The sequence below is a fragment of the Poecile atricapillus genome, chromosome 19 (genome assembly GCF_030490865.1).
Source record: "Poecile atricapillus isolate bPoeAtr1 chromosome 19, bPoeAtr1.hap1, whole genome shotgun sequence".
In the NCBI taxonomy this organism is placed as follows: Eukaryota; Metazoa; Chordata; class Aves; order Passeriformes; family Paridae; genus Poecile; species Poecile atricapillus.
This window is the reverse complement of record NC_081267.1, coordinates 7,976,030-7,993,097: the sequence shown is the minus strand read 5'-3', so window position 1 is coordinate 7,993,097 and position 17,068 is coordinate 7,976,030. Positions and strand designations below refer to the sequence as shown.

The window sequence follows — 17,068 nt, the reverse complement described above, 5'->3', positions numbered from 1 at the left end:
CAGAGTCTGCTCCCACTCTCCTTGCACTGCCATGACGAGAACCAGCGCGTGGTTGATGTGAGGACTCGGCAGCTGCTGTGGCTCCCTGGCAGGGTGCTCAGTGCCTCCTGCTCTGCTGCCTCGCAGGCTGCAGCTCCCTCCTGCTCTTGGTCCGGGGACATGGGTCCTGCGCCCTGGGCTGTGGTGCCATCTCTGGGTCTCTGCTGCTCTCCAGGCCTCCCGGGAAACGCTGCTCTGTTCCGCCCGATTCCTGAAGAGGAAGGATCTCCAGCAGATGCTGCGGGTGGATCAGAGCTGGAGGTTCGGCGAGGGCCTGGTAAGGGCGGGCTGGAAGCCCCAGCCCCAGGCTGGAGAAGCTCAGTGTGTGTGGCTGGCAGCTGTGCCCTGCCCAGTGCCGCACCCAGGGGCGCCAGCCTGTGCCCCACACGCTGCTCCCTTCCCTGGGCCCCGCGGGCTCTACTCCAGCCCCCTGTGGCCCCGAGCCGTGTGCCCATGGAGCCCCGGCCCAGCTGGCCTGTCGGGCAGGGCGGCACCGCGGCTCCCCGGGCAGCAGCCGGCCCTCTGCCCCCTCCAGAGCCCGGCGCCAGCGGCTGCTGGCCGGGCCTCAGGGCTGGGCGGGCACGGGAGGCCGGGGCTGGCCGCAGGCAGTGCCCGGCCGAGGGGCAGAGCCCGCACCAACCCTTCCCTCCTGCCGCTCTCTCCAGCTGGCACAGGACAGGAACCGAGCGGCCGAGCAGCTGCGCCGGGCCCTGCCGTACCTGCAGAGCCCACAGGAGCCCCTGCGAGAGGCGGCCATCAGGTTCATCGGTGAGCCACGAACCCGGGCTCCCTCCCCGCCCCGCCGCAGCTCGGCCCCGGCCCCGGCTGCTGCCCCGGCAGCGGCACCCGGGCCCGGCGCCCTGGAGCCCCGGCTGCCCTCGGGGCTGCTGCCGGCCTCTGGCAGCCGTGCCCTTGGGCTGAGTCAGGATGCGGCAAGGGCCCGGGCTGAGCCCTGCCGGGGCGGGAGGGCGTGTGGCCACAGGGCTGGCAGCGCCGCTGGCAGGGAGCTGTGGCGCCGGGGCCCTGACAGGCTCTGTGTTCCCAGGGATGGCCGGGGAGCACCTGAGGGAGAAGAAGAAAGAGATGCTGCTCATTTGTGAGGGTGAGTGAGGGCAGCGGGCTGTCAGTAGGGCTGTCGGGGGGAGCTGCAAGCCCTGGCCTGGCTGTGGAGGGCTCTGCTCCCTGTGTGGATGAGGGGCGGTGTGGGCAGAGCACACCGAGATTTCAGGGGCACGTGGGGCATTCGTGGCCGCAGCTTCGGGCTGATCCCCTCGGTCCCTGCTCCCTGCTGGCCATGGCAAGAGCCGGCTGGGATGGCCCTGGCAGGGGGCTCTCCGTGGGCCCCCGCAGGTCTGGGATCTGACCGTGGCTCTGTTCGTCTCTCTTCCAGCCCTTGAAGACACAGCATGTGACAGCAGCCTGGAGGTTGGAAGCCTGGCACTTCAGACATTGTGCCTTCTCAGGGCAGGAGACCACGCTCCGATCTCCACCTTCCAGAGGCTGCGAGATCAGCTCCGCAGGGCATGGAGGTCACGGCCTCGTCTGTCGGGCCTCAGCTGGCTGCGCTGCTGGAGCTCTGCAGAGAGCTGATCTGGGAGGCTGTGTCTGCTGGGGCCACATGAGCAGCCAGCAGGGACTTTGTTTCCTTCAAAGATTGTTCTTTTCTTTTTTGTTTTGCTTTAGTATGTAAATAATATAGGATATGTTATAATAGTCAGACTCCCAGGAGCTTTCTTTTGCTGCCCAGGGTGTGTGGGGCATAGGGGAAGAAGGGGAAAAGGGGGCTTGTGCTCTGCAAGCTGCCCAGGCGTGCAGTGGTGCAGGGAAAATGGCCAGAAGCCCCTTGGCCTTTGGTGGTTCTGCTGAAGCCACAAGCCCTGTCCCAGCCAGGAAGTGCCATCTGTGTCCTGCTGCCTGTGTTGCTGCCTGGATTGCTGAGGGCTCTGTCATGATCCGCTAACACCGGCGGGAATCATGAGAGATTCATTTGATCTCACAGTGCAAAAGGACACAAAGGAATTTCAGTTTAAAATCACAGCAATAGTGGACTTTTATTTTAGTGCCAACAACAGGAGTTCTAGCTGCTATGGTTTTTTGAAGGAAAATTGCTGTAGGTTTATGTGATTCTGGAAGGCCTCGAATTAAAGGGGTCATCATTTCACAGGTAATTGCATTGGTGATTCATAGCCAGTAGTTAATTTTCTGTCATGTATCATTTGCAAGCAGGCAGCTTTGTGCATGTCTTCCAGTAGTTGGTCAGGAGTACCAACTATAGCTCCAGGGTCTCCCCTTTCCAATGGATGAAGCCCTGCTACCCAATGAGCTGCGTGCTGAGTTAGGGACCACGGGTTACATCTGTCTCCTGCTGTTGAGAAGACCCCATGTCCCCAGTACCCACTGGCTTCTTGTTCTGTCAGTCAAATCTGATCTCCTCCGGTGAGAGATGCAGTATGTGTTCTGTCTCTGACTCGTGAGGGAGACGCCCGTACTCCTTTTTCAGCTCAGCCAATTCAGCAGCAGTGTACAGGATTTCTTTAGTGGTTGTATGCAAATCAAGATCTTCATCATTGATTTGATTATATTCTGTTTTAATTAAAGGTTTCAAGCCAGGACAGCAGTGCTCCCCACAATTTTTCATCAGTTAGTTCTTTTTGAGGGTAAATTTGATTAATGAGAAGGGTTTCCCTCTCCACTGTTTCTTTGGTGAATAAGCATTCTTTGAATTTTTAACCCATTCCTCTCTTTGGGCCACTGGCAAGAGATGGATCTCATTCCTTTCTTCATCTAATTGTTTTTGCAAAATTTCAACTAGGTTTTGAAATAAGTCCATTCTAGTTCTTTCCTCACCTTTTTGCTTAAAGCAAGTTTCTCTAGCTGCTGTAAGACAAGCTCCCAAAACTGAGCAGAGTATACATTTTTGCCGAGTAAAAGCCTTTGGAACCCATACTGGAGGTCTCCTCCTCATCCTTGTCTCCACCATGCACCTACAAATATCCTTGTGCCGTGGAGCATTTGCTCTAAGCCGCACCTTGGGTCACCCCGCTGCCGAGTGTCACAATCCCCTAACACAAGTGGAAGTTGTGAGAGGTTCGTTTGATCTCAGAGTGCAAAAAGGACACCAGGGGATTTCAGTTTAAATCACAACAGCACTAATGCACCTTTATTTTAGTGCCAGCAACAAGGGTTATGTGATAGAGGAGAGAGAGAGAGAGATGGAGAGAGGGATAAAGAGGCAAAATGCAAAAAGAAAATAAGGGGGGTTATAGCTACCAACGGATGAGACGGGGTTGATGGTGTCTTCTTCCATGGGGAGATCTCTCTTGAAGAAAGTAACTTGGAAAAGTCATTTTTACAGTCTGTTTCAAAGCGAGGGGCAGCTGGCCAAGAGGTGGGGAAATTCCTCGGCTGTTGTGATGAGCCCCCTTGCTCTGGGAAGCAGGTGTAAGGTACAGAACAGGCCGCTCCTTACAAGTCCCTGCTCAGCAGCAGGAATGAAGGCAGTGTACCTTGAGAGCACAACAAGCACACCTGCAAACCATCACCTGGCAAGCTTCCACCTCAACCAGGCCAGAACCCCTGCACAAATTCCCTTGGGGTCTTCAGGGTCTTGGTCTCTGTTCTTGCGATGGTTGTGGGGCAGATGAGGGTAACTTCAGACTGTCTCTTACACCCTAGTAACCCCAAATGACACCAATGACCCCAAATTACCACACCTGACCCCAAATTACTCTAAAGGACCACTCTGACCCCTCACCTGACCCCAAATGACCCCAAATGACCCCACACCTGACCCCACAGGACACAGACATTTACCCCCTGCTGAGCTCGGTCCTATACAACCCCAAATCCTTCAAAAATCCCCAAAATTTGACCCTGGGAACTTCCTGGATGAGCAGGGTCAGTTCCAGTGCAACGAGGCCTTTGTGCCCTTCTTGGCCAGTGGGCACCCCAAAACTTCCATAAATCCTTGGGGTGGGGTCCTAAATCCTTCTGGAATCCCAAAAATCCCCAAATTCCTTTGTGGTGGGGCCCTACATTCTTTTGGAATCCCAAAATTCCTTGGGGTGGGGACCCCAGACCCATTTGTGACCCCCACCCCTGAAACCCCCAGACCATTTTTGGACCCCAATCCCAAAGCTCCCAGACCCTTTTGGGATCCCGTAGCCCCCAGAGTCCCCAGACCCTTTGGAATCCGCTCGGCCCTTTTGGGATCCCCAACCCCTGAAACTCCCAGCCCCTTTTGGGACCCCCGACCCTTTAGAGACCCCCAGCCCTTTTGGGACCCTTGACCCTTTGGGGTGGGGCGGTGCTGACGCCCCCTCCCCACAGGGCAGTGGCTGTGCCTGGGGGAGGCGCTGGCGCGGGCAGAGCTGTTCCTGTTCCTGACCTCGCTGCTGCAGCGCCTGCGGCCGCGACCCCCGGCACCCCCCGAGGAGCTGCCCACGGCCCCCCTGGAGAGCGGCTTCGCCAACATCGTGCCCCGCTTCCAGCCCCTCCTGCTGCCCCAATGAGACCCCCCCCAAATTCCAGACTGCTCCCCAAATTCAGGAACTGCCCCAGGATCGGGACCCTTCCCCATGGATGGAAAATCTCCCCCCAGATCCTCCCCAGATTCCACTCCCAACATCCCCCCCCCGCTTCCAGCTCAGGATGGGGCTCTGATGAGACCCTTCCCTAAATCCCACCCCTGAGATGCCTCCCCATCGCTGGAAAATCCCCCCAAATCCACCCCAAACCCCGCCCTTAAATCGGGAATCCCCCCTGAGACCCCTCCCCAAATTCAGGACGCCTCCCCAAAATGCCCCTCCCCATCAATGGAAATTCCCCCAAAACCTAAAAAATCCTCCCCAAATACACTTCCCAAAATCAGAACCCTGCCAAGGACCCCAGAATTTCCCCCTAAAACCACCAAATTCCTCCCCCCAAATCCAAAAATTCCTCACAAATCCCCCCAAAAACCAAAAAAACCCCATACAACCCCAAAAGTCCCAAATCATCCAAAGACTAAAAAATCTCCCCCAAAACTCAAAATTTCCCCCCCAAAATTCTAAATTTCCCCCCAAAATCCCAAAATTCTCCCCACCTCCCAAATTTTCCTCCCAAAGCCACCAAATCCTCCCAAAATCCCAAATCCCCCCTCAAGACCCTCAAATTAAATCCCAAATTGCCAAAATTCCCCCCCAAGACTCTCAAATTCCTCCCCAAAAATATGGGGGGGTGCCCCCAAGCAACAAAATCCCCTCTCTTTAAAATTGTCCATGGACCCCAAATTCCCCCCCAAAACCCCCAAATCTTCTCCCCAAAACCCAATTTTTTTCCCAAAACCCCAAATCCGCCCCTTAAAAAATCCAAAGTTCTCCCCAAAATCCCAAATTTCCCCCAAACCACCAAATTCCCCCCAATTTCCCAAATTCAACCCCAAAACTCAGGAGATCCCCCCCAAAAAACCAGTGACCTCTCCCAAGAAGCCCCCTAAAATTGCAATTCCCTCCCCAAAAAATCACCAAAAAAGCTGATAACATAATTTTTTTATTTCACATTTTTCACACTTTGGGTGTGAGGGAAAACCCCAGAATTCCCATGATTTTTCTCGTTTTTTTGAGGAGGGGGGTGCCCTCAACTTTTCCAGCAGCCCAGGCGACCCCTCCCCAAAATTCCTGCCCCTCAGCCCCCCCAAATTAAGTGCACATAAATAAAAAGAGGGGAAAAAAAAAAGGGGGGGAAGGAGGGCAAAAATAAAATAAAAAAAAAATACCCCCCCACCCCAATTTGGGGGAAGGGGGACAGAGGCAAAAATTGAGGGAGGGGCCCTCAAAAAAATTGAGGGACCCCTCAAAAAAACTGGGGGAACCCCCTCCAAAAAAAGCCCACATTGAAGAATGCCAAAACCACCAAAAAATAGCAAAAAAAAAAAGGCAAAAAAGGGTGAAAAATTTAGGGGAAAACCCCCAATAATGCATCAAAACTGGGGGAATTCCCCCTTGAATCCAAGGAATTTTTGAGAAATTTCTTTCCCAAAAGCAGCAGGTTCTTGGGGGTGGCAGGGGAGGAGAGACCCTCTCCAAATTCCTGGGGGTGTCCGTGAGATCCAGACAAGGCACCTGGTCCTAGAGGGGGACAAAAAGGGCATTTTAGGAAAATTAAGAGAATTTTGGGGGATTTTGGTGAGTTTTAGGGAATTTTAGGATTTTTGGGGGGGTCCAGGGTCAGGTCTCAAGTTCGCAGGGTCTTGCATTCCAGGGCTGCAGGATCATGTCCAGGGAGGCCACAGCTACCAGGAACAGGCATGGGACACCAACGAGATGGGATTCTGCTCAGGAAAACATTTATTCAGCTCAGGAACAAACTCAGATCCAGAGACAGCCCCGAACAGAGGCAGGGAGATGGGGTTTGAGAACCAGGGTGGAGTTCAAGGTCAGGGACCACTGGGAACACAGCAAGGGAGAAACCCCAGGGGCCCAAACCCAATCAGAAATCCCTGGGCTGCCACCCCACGAGGGGCCCAGGGTGGAGTTCCTTCCTGGGCTCGCAGGGCCCAACCTCTGAGGCAGAGGGATGGAATTCCCTCTTGCCCACACCTCTCACTTTAACAATGTTCATTTGAAACTAAATCTTTGCCTCCCTGGGCAGGGGCACCTCACACAAAAACTCACTCAGTAATGGGCTCCCCCTCCCTTCATCATCCCCAATCTTTGTCTGTTGCATTCCAGACCCCACCCCACCTCCCCAGTCCCAACCCCAACCCATCCCATCCCTGCTGGATATCAAGACCCCTTCCCAATCCCTATTTCCCCCATTTCACACCTCCCAAACTCCATCCCACCCATCCTGCCCCACCCAATGCCCATCTCACCCCTCCTGATTTGCATCCCACTTCACCCAATCCCCTTCCAACCCCATTCCACCTGATGCCTTCAGAAGGCTGACCTAGAACAGAGCCCAGACAGAGTTAAGTATAAAGTTTATTAAAAGGCCTTAAAGGATAGACCTTGGGCAGTACAAGAGCCTGGCCAGGGCTACACCCAAGATGGACGAGAAATGGTCACAGAAATGGACAACTGATCATGAGGTCTCACATTTTTGTAAGTTTAGGTTCATCTGCATATTTGGGTTCACTGTCCAGTTACAGCTTCAGATGATCAAGTCCCATCCTTCTTGTTTTCTCTCTTCAGTCCACCCTTGTTTATGCTTTTGGGCCTGGAACTTGTAACAATTGTCCTTGGTATCAAGGTAGAAAAAGAATTGTTTTGTCTACCGACTCTGTGAAGAGAGCTCACTAACAATTAACAGGAAGTTCAAAACTACAAACCTAGGCAGCGCAGAACATGAAAGATATGAAAGCTAAAACTTAAGGCAACACACCCTGAGGGGCTGTGGAATCCAGGAATTTGGGTGGGATTGAGTTGATTTCAATGGCACTGAGTGGTTTTGAGGTGACAGATAGAACTCGCTCATCTCCTTGAGTGCCAAGAGATGGAGACAAATATACCAAATAACACAAAAACCCTCCCCATTTACCTCCCTGAATACCAGATTCCCTTCAAGCACTAGTAAAAGTGAGGTTTTAGATGCCTTTGACGAATCTGACTTTTACCTCAATTTTGTCTGTTTTAAAGGGATGAAGATGAATGAAAAGAAAATTAGGGCCAAATCAAGATGACCACCAGCCCAGTGTGTTCCCAACACAGATCACTGGGAACGTGGGTCATCAGGGCTCTGCCCAACGTGGGGCCTCTGATGGGGGATGGAGCTGGAGCAGCGCACGAAACTCTTCCTGCACTTGGGGCACTCACAGGGCTTCCCTTACTGGTGCCTCTGTTGGTGTTGGGTCAAGTTAGAGCTCCTGGAGAAGCTCTTCCCACACTGGGGACACTCGTAGGGCCTCTCCCCAGTGTGGACGCGCCGGTGGGTGATGAGGTGGGAGTTTTGCTTGAAGCCCTTCCTGCACTCGGGGCAGCGGAAGGGCCTCTCATCCGTGTGAATCCGCTGGTGCAGGAGGAGATTAGAGCTCCTCTGAAACCTCTTCCCACACTCAGGACACTCGTAGGGCCTCTCCCCAGTGTGGATGCGCCGGTGGGCGATGAGGGTGGAGTTTTGCTTGAAGCCCTCCCCACAGTCAGGGCAGCGGAAGGGCCTCTCATCCGTGTGAATCCGCTGGTGCACGAGGAGATCTGAGCTGGTCTGAAACCTCTTCCCACACTCAGGACACTCGTAGGGCCTCTCCCCAGTGTGGATCATTTGGTGGATGGTCAGTTGGGACCTCCATCTGAAGGTCATCCCACATTTCTCACACTCATAGGGCCGTTTCCCAGTGTGGGTCCTCTGGTGGATGGTCAGGGAGGAGCTGTTTCTGAAGCTCTTCCCACATTCCCCACACTCGTAGGGCCTCTCCCCAGTGTGGATACGCCGGTGGGTGATGAGGGAGGAGTTTCTCTTGAAGCCCTCCCCACAGTCAGGGCAGCGGAAGGGCCTCTCATCCGTGTGAATCCGCTGGTGCTGGAGGAGATTGGAGCTGATCCGAAACCTCTTCCCACACTTGGGACACTCGTAGGGCCTCTCCCCAGTGTGGATGCGCTGGTGACGGATGAGTTGAAAGCTCCAGCTGAAGCCCTTCCCACATTGCCCACACTCGTAGGGCCATTCCCCAGTGTGGATCATCTGGTGGCAGATCAGGCTGTTGCTCTGGCTGAAGCTCTTCCCACACTCCAAGCACTTGTAGGGCTTCTCCCCATCCTGAAGCTGCTCATGGACCACCAGCTCAGAGCCCTGGCTGGATCTCTGGCCGCCTTCCTGGCACAGGGTGGGTCTTTCCTCCTCAGAGCACCCTGGGATGGGTTTGGAGCCCTTCCTCCTCCAGGATGTCCGGGGCTTTTCGTCCCTGATGGATTTCTGCACTGTGGAGCTGCTCAAAACGGCCTCTTCCACGAGGTTCTGCCATGGGGATTTGTCCTCCCTGGTTTCCATCCTCAGCTCCTTGTCTGGAGGAGGAAGGACAAGGAGAGGATGGGATTTGCCTCCGTGCCAGAGGGAAGGGGAAGGAGATCCCCCCAGTGCGTCCCCGGCAGGACGGCGTCGGCAGCGGGGTTGTCCTGCAGCCGGGGGCCAGGCTGGGCTGGGAGATGGAGCAGGAGAGAGGGGGAAAGGGGCACTGACTTCCTCCTCACCTGCCCAGGTGTCCTGGGGCATCTTCCTCTTCCTCACAGCCTCCTTCTCCATCCAGTCAAGGTCTGGGAATGAGAGATCCTGGTTTGGGGAAAATGCAATTCATGAGTACATTGGGTTGGGGGGTTCCTCCTGCCCAAGTCCATCTCTAGAACTTACCAGGCATCTGGTGCCCATATAAACCTCCCAAACACCAAGATTCAGCCCTGAAAATTCCTCCCAGGAGTTCCCCATCTCTGCTCTCTCCCCTTTGCTGTTCAGGGGTTCCCCCCCGTCCCAGCTGCGGGGGGTCATGCTTGCACTAAGGGTCCCCCGTTTGCTCAGTCCCTGCCCCCCCCCAGGCTGCTGGGAGTGCCAAGAATGTAAAAAGTTCCCCTTTTCCATCTTCTCACTAACAGATGCTGGAAACCCCAGTGTCCACCCAAGGGACATTTTCCGCTCAGCTTTGGAGTCCTTAATTCTTAAATATCCCCCCCCGCAAAAATCCAACCCAGGGATTCCCCAGGATATCTGGGCTGAGCTCCCCCTCTCGGGGCACCTGTGGGATGGGGGATGATGATCCCATGGGTGAGGGGACTGTGAATTCAAAGAGTGCTTGACCTCGTGGTTCCTTCTCCTTTACCTGATCCTCATTTGTCCCTCCTCTTCCTCCCTCTCCTCCCCTTCCATCCCTCCTCCTCCTCTTCCTCCCTAACCCCACCTCCTTCTCCTACTTCCATCCCTTCTCTCTCTCCTTCTTCATCCCTCCTCTTCCATCCCTCCTCCTCCTCCCCCAGGAGCAGTGACACCCTCGGTGCCCCGTTCCCAAACCCCTCACAGCCCACGGCAGGAGCGGGGATGGAGCCGGGACAGGTCGGGATGGGCAGCGCGGGGCTCTCCGCTGCTCCCACCCGCTGGGGACGGGGGGAACCCGGCCCGGGGAAAAGGAGAGGGAAACTGGGAAAATTGGGGGCTGCAGATCCAACCTGGGGCTGGCTGGGGACCCTGGCTGGGGACTGCCAGCCCTTGGGGCTCCTCTGGGGAGATGCGGGAGGGGGAAACACAGAGAGGGCTGGGGGATCCCAGGAGTGGCAGCACTGGCAGGGACTGGTTCGTACTGGGATCATCCTGGCAGTGGCTGGGATTGCACTGGCTGTGTACTGACATCATACTGGGATCATACTGGGATCATACTGGGATGATACAGGCAGTGAGTAGGAGCCTGCAGGGGGCAATTGAGACCAGGTTGTGAGGAACTGGGAATATGCCCTGCGCTCCCCAGAACCTTGAGATCGGCCCCCATATGTCCCATAAGTCTCCTCCAAACCCTTCAGGATCCCCGAGTGCCCCCTCAGCGCCCGTTCGGGACCCCCCAAAGCGTCCCTGGATCCCTGAATGCTCCCGACCCCACAGATTCCCCTTCCAGCCACTGCTGGGAATTCATCTCCCATCATCCCACAACACAGTTCCGCGCCCAAACCTCCTGCCGTGCCCCGCGCCCTAAAGAGCCCGGTTACAGCTCCCCAGGTTCCCCCCAAGTGCTCCCGAGCCGTATACATTCGCCCCCAGCACCTGCAGCACGGCTCGGACGCAAAAGTTTTCTCCAAGCGCTTCCCCGCACCTCCAAACGCGCCTTCCGAGCCACTTCCGGGACTACAGCTCCCATCATGCTCCGCGGCGCCCATAGAGCGCTATTCCAGCCGGGACTCCATCTCCCGTCATGCCCCGCGCCTCACCGGAATCCATTGGAGCTGCGCCTACAACTCCCGTGATGCTCCGCGGCTCCATTAAACCGTATTATACCGGCGCCTACAACTCCCATCATTCCCCGCGGCCCCATAGATTCCCTGTTACAGCCCCCCAAGTGCCCGCCCGGACCCCGAAGGGCCCCCAGATTCCCCTCCCTGACCTCCAAGCACCCCCCTGGACCCCCAAGTGCTCCCCCAGACCCCGAATTGTCTCACAGAATCCCTAAGTGCCCCTCCAAGTGCCCACCCGGCTCCCCCAAGTGTCTTCCAGACCCCCAAGTTCTTTCTAAATTCCCTCCCCAGACCCAAAACTGCCCCAAATGTTGCCCAGAATAGTCCCCATGGACCCCAAAGTGGCCCCTTTTACCTTGTCTGAGAAAATGATAAAAATTATGATCAAAGGACTAAAAATAGGAATAATTAGCATAAAGAGGGTGAAATAGTAGTCAATTAATTAATGAAGGGAATTGTGGTACTTAGAATCAAAGACCGATAATGTTTTTAGTTGATAAAAATGTATCAATTCTTTTATATAAATATAAAAAATAGGTTATAAAAATACAGAATAATATTATTATAAAAATCAAAATTTTATTTTTATAAATTAATTAGATTTTAATGATAAAGAAAAATTGATAAATGTTCTCAATTCTTTGGGATGTCAGTCCCAGGTGGGCGATGTCAGACATGCTGAGGCTCGGGGTGAGGAGCAGGTTGTCCAAACAGGGGCAGCCCACAAGGGGCTCATTCTTCTCTGTGACCAGACCTCCTAAGGAGACATTCAGCATCAGGATTGTAAAGAGTAAATCGTGACCTCCTGATCAGTACACAAAGATGTTTTACAGTTTGAACCGTAGAATGTTGTCACCGTAAGGGGCCTTCTTTGTTAATATACCTCATGTTGTGTCATGTTTGTTAAATACCAGTCTTGTTGTAACAGCCTTCTTTGTTAAAATATTGTTATAAATGAAATTAGAATTTTGACAACTAGGTCCCTTTGGTTAATGGCAGTTTAATTAAAAATGAATACAATTTACTAAATTGAAGAGTAATGTGGTATAAAAGAATACAGTTCAGTAAAATAATACAGTTTAATAAAATTTAAAATTTATATATAAAATCTGCTAGTAATTAAGTATGATTAAAGCATAAGAAAAACCAACCAGGGTACAAAGGCTTCCCACCCTGCCTCACATAGAAAACAAAGCACTTTAAGCTAAACTTATATACTGTATACTTTTACATATTCATTAATGTTTCCTGTAAGTTTCCTCCTATTTCCGATTTTTCTGACTTTACGTCACTTTTCTTGACGGTGCATGCCTCACTTGTTGTTAGGGGGTCTTCAGTCTTCTTTTGGTGGTCTTTTGCCAAAGGCTTCTCCTCTTCCTCATTGTCCTTTGGATGACCTTACAGGTTTACGTGTGTGTACTAAGCCTTGTGTTATGTTAGTCTACTAATTAGCCTTATGTTTACTAATCTTTAGGCCCAATGCCTAAATTTGTTCTAATTTTGGTCCATCTCAAGGCCATTTTGGCCTTGAGACACCATTTATCTTCTAAACTACATCCTGTACCTTAATCTTGACGTGTAACATCTGCAAAGGGGTACATCTGCTTTGTAACACTGATTCTTCATTGTTTCTAATAAAAATAACTTTAATAACAATTACAATTTAGTTAGCACAAACCAGTTCCATTCATTACAACTGCAAATACCCCTTATGTCCCTTTTTATTGGTTTCCATGCTAATGGCCTTTCTTTCTTCCTTGCTATGGATAAACTTGTATTTTCTCAATTTCTCCTTTTGCTAACTCAATTCTTTGGCCTGCAGATCAGCTGCTGAGCCCATCCACATTCACCTCTTAGTCTTCAGAGGGAAACTTGGAGCACAGTGAGAATCTCCCAGTGTGCAAGAGGGTCCCTGTGTGCCAGCTGCAGCTGGGGCCTCAGCCATCTCCTCTCTCAACAGGTTCCTCTCTGCAGCTTCACAAGTCCAGCCAAACACCTCCCTCAGGGACACCTGCACCACACATTTCACATCTCCATGCCCATACGTGATGTCCCTGTCACAGCTGCATTACCAGCTTGCTGCTGTGCAGATGCTGCCACCACCCAAAGCAAGGCCCTGTGTCCCTGAAGGGACCCGCCCTGCTCTGTGGCCTGGACTGAAGGTGGGTCCCTCCTGCCAGGGCAGGGCCCAGCACAGCTCTTCTGTTCCAATAAAGAGATGGAGCTCTCACCCCAGTGTCTGGCTGGTACCACCAGCAAAGCCCACACAGCACCAGCCCTGGCTGAGCTCCATGTCCAGGAGCAGGCAGGGCTGACCATGGTGTGGGCAGGCAGGAGCCAGGCAGGGGCTGCTGTGACCAGCGGCGGGGCACTGAGGGGCTGGGGGAGTCTGTGTTGAGCATCCCTGGGATGAGGGCACATTTCCTTCAGTGGCATCACCTGGGCCTGAACCTCCTCCAGTGCCATGCCCAGGAAAAGAGGCAACCATCAAGAGCATCTCCAAAGACAGAGCCTGAGGAGCAATTTCAGGAGGCAAAACCAAGGTTTTGTTTAGCAATGACCCTTTGATGAACTCAAAGATTTACAATCAGTCCAGTACAGATTGGAGTACAGATGGGAGTACACTCAGGGGGTACTGCCAAGGCCATGAGGTCACAGCAGCCTGTGGGGTGACAGCAGGCTGAGGTGACAGCAGGCTCTGAGGTCACAGAGGTCCCAGAGCCCCGTGGTTGCACAGCACCGCAAGGACCGAGCAGTCAGTCCTTGACCACGACTGTTGTGGCAGCAGCGGCGGCGGCAGCAGCGGTGCTGACATTGGGACAGCGGTGTCAGGACAGTGGTGGCAGCAAGAGCTGCAGGACTGGCAGTGGGCAAGGCACCATGGCCTTTGCTCTGCGCCTCCTCCTCCTGCTCCTCCTGGCAGTGGCCCTGCCTGACAGGGCTGCCCAGGCTGCTCCGTGGCGAGCAGGGCGAGCAGGTGAGCTGGCAGCCTCGGTCCCCTTTCCCGGGACAGTGCTCCCTTCTCCCTGGGAAGCTTTGGGGATGGTTTTCCCCAGGACTGAAGGGAAGGTTTACTCTGTGGGAGGGAGAGAGTCCTCAGGGGCCCTGGGCTGGTCCTGCTGCCCCTCCAGAGATGTTGCACGGGGCCTGCAAAGAGGGTGGAGAGTGACCAGAGCCAGCCCAGAGCTCCCCAAGCCCCTCTGCAGCTTTGGCCATGTCCATTGACATCTGGCTCCCACAGCCTTACCCAATCACCTTGCAGTGCCCAGTTCCCTAAAGCAGAAGGGGGTCCCAGCACACCATGGAATGGTTCTGATCTGTGCTCCCTTCCAGATGAGGGTGGTAGGAAGGCTTCTCCAGCAGCTTGGCTTCATGATGATTTTCTGCCTCTGGAGCCCCATGCAGGTATGTTCTCACTGTCCCAACAAGGAATAATCATTGACAACCTGGCAGGAACCAGGTGACAGAAGCTTCTGTGGCTGTTGAGTTACAGGTGTGTCTGCAGCGAGGACGTTTCAAGCTCCTTTTCTGGTTGCTGCACACAAGCCCAGCTCCCATCACAGGGGTGAGTGGTGTGTCCCTGCTGATCCTACAGGCTTGAGCCCTGGTTCTGTGGGATCCATTCATCTGAAATGGAAATACTTTCTGTTAAGGTTCTCCTAGAGGGAGGAACAAACCTATAGGAGACAAGATGCTGAGTGAACTGGATAGACGCCATGGTGGGTCCATGTCCCTCAGCCTTCTCCTGAGACTCAGCAGCCGGGGGATTTCTCTGCACATCTGGACATGCAGTGCCCAACACAGCAGGAAGGGATCCATGTCAGCCTCACTGCCCCACTGCTGCTTTCATGGCCTGCAGGGCTGTTTCCCAGCTTGGCCTGGCTGCAGCTTCTCCTCAGCCTCTGCAGGAAGGCATTTGGCATCAGCTGACAGGGAGCCCAAACTGCAGCATGGTCCATGCACACCCTGAGATCCCCTGCAATTTCCCAGTCTTGGGGTAGATGTGGAATGGCAGCTCTTTGGAGGAGGGAGGGCCCTGGCCTGGCTCCAAAATTTTGATGGCTTCCTGAACCTTATTCATGACTTTGCCAAGTATTGCCTTTTGAAGATGCCACCTTCCTGCTGGGGAACAGCCCCACCTGATCCAGCTGTGGCTCTTCCTTTCTCCAGAGATGAACCCAAAGGCTGTGCTGAAGGCAGCGTTTCCCGGAGGAAGCAGTGGCTCATGGGCAGCCTCTGCTGCAGGAAGGGAGGCCATGCCAGGCACAGTCCCAGGAGGTAATTGCTGTGCCTCTGGGCCTGAGCCCTGCTGAGGCTTGAGCTGCCATCTCTGCTGCTTGGCAGTGTGGGCACAGCCCGGACAAGACCAGCACAGCCCAGTGGAATTATCCCCAGCAGCCTCAGGGTACTCACCTACTGAGCAGTCCTGCTGGGGTCCCTCTGTGGGAGACAGGTCCCAAATCCTGGCAGTGGCTGTAAAGGAGTGCCCATGGTGGGGAATAGGCAGAGTGGGAGGGCAAGGCTCCAGTGTGACCTGAAAGAGCCTGGCTCTGTCCCTATGGGATATGAGAGCTTTCCCAGCAGAACATGGGCAGGAGGGAGGGAGGGCCTGAGGGACAGTTGTGGCACTGCCTGCTGTAGCTCTTCCCCATTGCTTTTACAATTCTTTCAGCTGTGGCAGAGAGAGGGCCCCAGTGGGGCCTGGGCTGCTCCAGCCACCTCTCCCAGAAATGCTGCAGAGGGCCTGCAAAGAGGGTGGAGAGTGACCAGGAGCCAGCCCAGAACCCCCAGGCCCCTCTGCAGCTGTGGCCATGTCCACTGACATCTGGCACCCACAGCCTTAGCGCGACTCCCTTGCACTGCCCCATTCCCTAAGGTAGAAGGGAATCTCAGTACACCATGGAAACAGTTCTGATCTGTGCTCCCTTCTAGATTTGGAACACAACCTCAATTATTTGGAAGTGCTACTGAATGATACTTTGAATATCTTGGAGAATGCTGGAGGCAAGTTCTTCTATTCCCTTTACTGACAGAACAAGCAATGACAAGGTGGCAAGAGCTCACTCATGTGCCATATCTCTTAACATAATCTCAGGCTTGATGGGTTCTGGAAACCTTGCCCTGCTCCCTTCTGGAGCCCTGAGGGATCCCACAGGTCACTGTCAGTGGGAGGAAGGAGCATTTAGCTGTCAGTCGTCTTCCTGTGTGCAATGCCAGTGTCTCCTTCCCTGTGTGCTCTGTGCAGCCACAGAGAAGAGCAGAGAGGGAAGGGGCCGGGCCCAGGGCTGTGCCCCAGGGCTGTGCCTTGTGTGGCTCCTTTGCTGGCCCCAGGGAGCCTGAGGATCTCCTACAGAGCCACAGGAGCTGATCTGTCCTGCCTTTCTTTTCAGCCAAGCCTCTTGCTGAAGGTGATGCAGCTTCCCAACCCACATCCAGGACTGAGGCTCTGGAAGATGGTGAGGGTAGGTCAAGGCCTTTCCCCCTGGGAGAGTTGCCAGCTCAGAGCCCAAAGCTCGGCCAGGGCGGCATCACTGCAGGTGCCAGGACAGAGCTGTGCACGTGTGTGCCCTCTCCCTGCGCTATCCCCTCACTGCTCCTGCGGCTCAGTGCTGCCTGTGCAGATCAGCAGAGATGAGAGATGCTTCTGTGGCTGTTGAGTTACAGGTGTGTCTGCAGGAAGGACTCTCCCAGCTCCTGGGTTGGTTACTGCACACAAGCCCGGCTCCCATCGCAGGGGTGAGTGGTGTGTCCCTCCTGACCCCACAGGCTGAGCATTGCTTTTCTGGGATCCATTCCTGTGAAATGGAATTATTTTGCTCTAAGGTCCTCCAAGAGGAAATACCAAAGCTACAGGAGTTATGAAACCCCATGAGCCGTCCAAACCCATGAGACAAATGCTGAAGAAAATTCTGCAGGGAGGACAAGGTGAGTCCATGTCCCTCAGCCTTCTCCTGAGACTCAGCAGCCAGGGGCTTTCTCTGCACATCTGGACATGCAGTGCCCAACACAGCGGGAAGGGATCCATGGCAGCCTCACTGCCCCACTGCTGTTTCATGTCCTACAGGGCTCTTTCCCAGCCTGGCCTGGCTGCAGCTTCTCCCCAGCCTCTGCAGGAAGATATTTGGCAT

General features: G+C 54.2%; 2 pseudogenes; one reads left to right on the top strand and one right to left on the bottom strand.

The window, feature by feature from the left end:
* LOC131586380 (uncharacterized) overlaps window positions 1-17,068 on the bottom strand; it is a 585,722-nt pseudogene that overhangs the window by 65,850 nt on the left and 502,804 nt on the right.
* The window catches only part of LOC131586384 (zinc finger protein 850-like), a 287,187-nt pseudogene that overhangs the window by 147,697 nt on the left and 122,422 nt on the right, over window positions 1-17,068 (top strand).